Genomic DNA, 5,839 nt, shown 5'->3' with positions numbered 1-5,839 from the left:
ATTGTTTCTAGGACTTTTCTTCAACAGGAAAGAGACAGCAAATACTGTACAGGACACTTGTCTGATATCTTGGTTTTTTTACAGAATAAGTGAATTAGAGTTAACATGTATGGGATTACTCTAATGTGTTTGTAGAGACATCTGATTAATTTACAAAGTTAAAATGCTAATTGTTAAATAACATCGAGTACTTTTAACTCCTTAAATTCCATGGTGTATCATACTTAAACATTATTGGTGTTTTCATAGGTTGGTAAATAAAAGGGTTTAAACTTGCTTTGTGTCATCACTAAACTAAAAACAAGGTTACTAAGAGTTATGTCCTAACAAGTGCAATTCTATATACAAAGGGTCCCAAAAGTTTCAACTGTGTTTCAATTAGAGTACTATAAACAACAGAATATTTAATCTTATTAAAATAGAGTAATTTATCTAAATTCAGAAATTTCATAAGAGTTGTTTCAGAATGTGAACAAAAAGGGGACAACGAATAGGAAAGAGAAAATAAAAGGTTCTGGGTATGGAAATATATTTAGTAAAAGGAAAAAGGAAATGTTTCTGGGTAAGAAAGTGCTTGTGTGATGAAATACATGAGGGTCTAAGTAAGAGCTAAGAAAGTCTGTGTAAGTAAAGGGCAAGTTTCAACAAGTTTGTGTGTAACTAAGTTGGTTATATGTATGTGAGACAGCTAAAACTATTGAAGGTTTTTCCTAAGGTGAAATACTAATGTTCTGATATAAACCAAAGTTTAATCTATATGGTAGAATGACATGGTAAAATGACAAGGATTTGAAACACTAATTTACTCTTAACTTTGTGTCTATTAAGTTTTATTCTTTAGAACGATTAGTCTTAAAAATTGGGGTGTATACAATTATGGTTAAACAACTATTACAGAGTATTGTACTTTGTTACAAAGCCTACATTTCTCTTTAAAAACTCAATTTGGTAAGATAAAAGTGTCAAGGTATTTGTGAAATGGTCACTAGTTGTATATTAAATGTGTTCATATTTTTCAGGACTACAAGTTTTTAAAGCAAGGAATTTATTAAGCTCTGCTATCCTCCAGATTAAACTTGTCTGTAATGGTAATCTTAAACTTATAAAGAGTAAATTTTATTGGAGATTTATTTCTATCATTTAATGTTCTATTATAGGACCTGCTATCAATAGGGTATGTGTAAAATTTGTTACTTTTTACACTGGGATAAAGAATTTCAAATGTAAATGTATTTCTAAACATTAGAGTCTGATTTGTTTAAAGGTTAATATTGTGAAACATGAAAGAAACATGAAAACATTTTGCCACTTAATCACAAAAGGAAAGTTAAAAGCTCTCTCAGCCTTTCTTTGATTCATGTTTTAGATACTATGTTAAATTGTGTTAATTATAAAGTTTATATAGACTCAGGAAACAGTATATGTAAACTACTTAATGGTATTTAAGGAAAAGAAGCAAAGATCAACATCAGAATTAGAACACTTAAGATCTGTAAAGAGCCATGCCTTACCTGAGATAAGGCTCTGCCTCCCACCTCACTGTGTGTAGAATAGCTCCAAAATAAGCCAGACTTCAGCTTATTTAAAGTTATAGTCAAAAGATTGGTTCTTGTTGTAAAAGTACTGTGATCTCAAATAGGGGATAGAATGTAGTTCTCAATCAAAATTCAAGATAGCTATTATACAAGCTGAATATATTTTTACTCTTGCTAATTTCATTTTGTAAAACTGTTACCTGTTAATGCTTTGCAGAAGTAGCTGCTCCAAGAACAAACAACCTAGGTAACTTGTGATAATAAGCCATCACCTATAGAATAGATAGTGGTAACTTCCAGTACTAATGCAGACTCCAGTTAGATAAAAGGGTAAATAACTGTAAAGTTATGGACATTAAAGTTAAAGCCCATTACTCTTAATTTATGACTGGTGAGACTGGCTTGCTGGATAATTAAGATCAAACTTAGAAATTGGAGTTAAATACAGAGGTCAAGAAAAGTCCATATTTGGGTCTTGCCCTCAACGTTAGCCTGAACCCAGGGAATAAGAGAACTTCTCTAAGGAGCGTTGCAACTCTGGGTCACACAACCTCCTGATCAAGGAGATTGTTGAGACTAGAGGATGAAAAATTATCCAGTGCATCTGCTGCAGAGGAGGGTCATGGAAAAGGGGAAACATCCCTTGATGTTTCTAAAGGAAGTCACCTCATCAAGAGACCCTGCCTAATCAAAGTCACTGGTGGAGCTAAGGAGCCGCTCTTAAGTTCTGTACGAGTGACCCCTGTGGGAACTCAGCTGACTCTTTAACAAGACAGGAACCAGGTCAATTTGACCAGCTTGATCTTAGATACCCAGCAAAATAGTTAAAACCAAAATATAGCCATTCTTGGGCATTTAAAGGAAATAATAATTAAATGTAACTTAAGATGTACACTTGTATTAGCCCACTAGAATAAAGGCTGGAAGCTACAAATGAAAGAAAGATTCTTCAGCAAATGTGCCTGATAACTATCAAGAGAAACTGCCAGAGTCAGAAGTTTTTAGTCAGTTTAAGACCTTCCTAAGCTACACAGGTAGACTTAATCTATGTTTGCTAGTATGATTATCTATTCCTAAGTAACAGAAGTATAGAGATCTCTAGTAAACACAGGTTACACCAATAAAGGGATATTTTACAAAATCAGATGACATTAAGTAGCTTAACTATATTTTCTGGGGACATCTATGACAATGTTAAAGTCCCCAAATAAAGGCCTTGTTCTCTCCAGCCTTTGCTAGGCCTAGTTATGGGAACAATTTCTCAGTTCTTCCACCTCCTGGTGAGAGATTAACTTCTGTCATTTTCATGATACTCAGTGGCATGTTTCAGATGCTGCAACATTTACTTTATGCTAATCTCATTTCAGTACTCATGTCTTTTGTTCTTCTATCATAGAAGCAGCCGCCCCCAGATGACTTTACAACCTGCTCTTCCCCAACCAGACTTCTACCTTGGACCCCTCGATTGACCCGATTTTTAGAAAAGGAACTCCAAGCTGCTTGCCCCACGCCACCCACTTCCAGCTCGAAGAAGCTAGAGCGGTCATCGACCTCCTTCCCCAGCAGCATGGAGTTCCTAAGATTAGAGGGGGGAATGAAGCCAGAATTGGGAACAGGTAGTTAGTGTAGAAATAGGGGATCGGGTCAAATCGAGGAAATGGCCATAAAATCATCTGCCTCTGGAAGTTGGAGACTGCCCCTGGAAGAATGGAATGTCAAGGATCTCCGGAGCCCATTGATTACCAAATTTACCTGCCTTTATCAAGGACTGTTTATCAAGGACTGCAAACAAGGGGCTGCTAATTAGTGGCCCACCCCCTGGGCTCTTGCCTGCCTGAAATCACCTAGTCACCTTCATCAGGGAAAGAGTAAGTGCTGTATAGGTACTAATGCTTAGGCAACAATACCAGTCCCTCCGCCAAGGAAATAGCTTTGGAGAAGAGTATATAGAGACAGAAGTTCCATGATTAGAACTTACCAGAAAAGAAAATGGGGAAATGAAAGAATGGACATTTTTTTAAGCTGTCTGTTTTATCTCAACTCCCTAAGGTTTCCCTCCCAGTAATGGGAACAAAGCCCTTAAAGCTGTTCCAGGAAACAGCCCCAAACAGAGAGTAAAAGAGTAAATTGAGCCTGATAGCCAGATAGTGCTCAAACAGTAGGATTACCAGAAACTATTGACCAGAATCTACAGCCTGTTGTAAAACATTGTGAAACATGTTGTCAGCAAACCCAGACCCCCTTTGAAACTTCCTGGCAGCTTTGTCCCCCTTTTCCCTTTCATGTGTGACCCCTCCCGATGTGTGGTTTCTGCCTTTATAAACCTACAAGATTTTCTGCTAGGGACTCGACTCCTGGAGTTGGGTCCCAGCGCGCTGGAATAAACACCTCTTGCGGTTTGCATCAAGTGACGCCTCCTGCGGTTGATTGGGGTTGCCGTCCATCCATGGGACAGAGTTGGGGTTTCCTTTTTGGGGGCCTTACAATATCATGAGTGGTTCTATTTTTAATTACTAGGAAAAGACATCCTTCATGAAATTGACTAGATAAGCCATACAGCTAAACTTTCTATGTGTTATCCAAAACAGAGCATCTATAATGCCCAATTTTATTGTAAAACACATTTATTTGAAGAAATAAAAAGTAATTTAACATCTTATTAAATCCTTGAATCTCTTTGTAAGTTGACTACATGGAACCACTGATTGACTTTTACCATAAATAGAACTTGAGTGCCCTCAATTTTGCAGTGTTGTTTTTTATTTTTTTATTTTTATTATTTTTTGTGTGTGTGCTGGGGATCAAACCCAGGGCCTTGTGCTTACAAGGCAAGCACTCTACCGACTGAGCTATCTCCCCAGCCCCTTACAGTGTTGGTTGAAGTAACAAAGTGATTCTTTAAAGTTATTCTTTTTTTTCTTCCTTTTTTTTTTTTTTTTTTTTTTTTGCGTGTGTGTGTGTGTGTGTGTGTGTGTGTGTGTGTGTGTGTGTGTGTGTTTGGAATTGAACTCAGGGGTGCTCTTTGTCACTGATCTATACCTCCAGTCCTTCTCATTTTTTTTAATTTGAAACAGGTTCTCATTAAGTTGCTGAGGCTGGTCTTGAACTTGCAATCCTCCTGCCTCAGCCTCCTGAGTCACTGGGATAATAGGCATGTACCACTGCACCCAGCTATAATTCAAACAGTATTTCACAATCTTAAACTTCATCAATGCTTTATTTTATAAGCCATTACAACAAGAAAAAAGTTGTAAGTGCTTCCAATAAAAAAGGATGAATAGGGCTGGGGAGATAGCTCAGCTGGTAGAGTGCTTGCCTTGCAAGCACAAGGCCCTGAGTTCAATCCCCAGTACCACGCAAAAAAAAAAAAAAAAAAAAGGATGAATAACAATAACGAGATCCACACCTGGACAGTGCTTACCAAGTACAAGCACTGTTCTGGAGCCCTTCATCCCTGTAAGCCCCTTTAAGCGACGCTAAACAACTCCCCAGACTTGGTCTCAACTTCATCCTTCTACAAGCAAGAAAGATTTCTCTGTTTGCAAAAGAATAACAGGAAAAACAAACCCATTCTAACTGGCAGCCTCAACTTCAAACTCGATGAACAAGTTTTCCTGTCTTGAAATTCCAATCCAAATAACTCAATTTGCAAGTTCAAAACACAAAAATGAGTTTTACTCTCAAGTCCAAAACTTGCAACACTGGGTTTATAACATCACATAATGCTATTTTCATTAGCTACGTGAAAAGCAGGGAAGAAACTTCTTTCTCAAACTGACAGTCCATGTATCTTCAGAGCAGTGGGCAACATGGAGCAGGGCCCCCAACCATCTGAGAGTCCTCCCCACCTTTTGCTTCTCCTCTCGCAGCAACTCTGCCACCTCTCCCACCTCTCTGTTCCCTTCAGAGGACTTTGGGGAATTTCCAAACCAGTTTTCTTAGTACTTAGCCCACAAGGAAAAAAACAGATGGGGACCAAAATATCAAAGTTCTAAAAGTTTTTTAAAGTTTACCAAAAGCAGCCAATAATTCTGCTGACACAGTAAAGCCATCAAAAAGATATGCTGTAACAAATATATGTGTGACCTTAAACATTTTCCCAACTGCCTCATAATTTGCAATGGAGGTAATACTTCGGAGCAATCGGAGTTCCCTTTTTTCATTCTTTTCCATTCCTTTTTCAAGCTGAGTCCCCTCAGGGCAACTATAAATAAGAATGTATGCGTTACTGAGTCATGTTAGTATTATGACTTTGGGGTTTATTTGTTTTTTGTTGTTATTTTATTTTCAAAGTGAAAATAACT

The sequence above is a fragment of the Sciurus vulgaris genome (genome assembly GCF_902686455.1).
Source record: "Sciurus vulgaris genome assembly, chromosome: 2".
Taxonomy (NCBI): Eukaryota; Metazoa; Chordata; class Mammalia; order Rodentia; family Sciuridae; genus Sciurus; species Sciurus vulgaris.
This window is presented reverse-complemented; position numbering follows the sequence as displayed.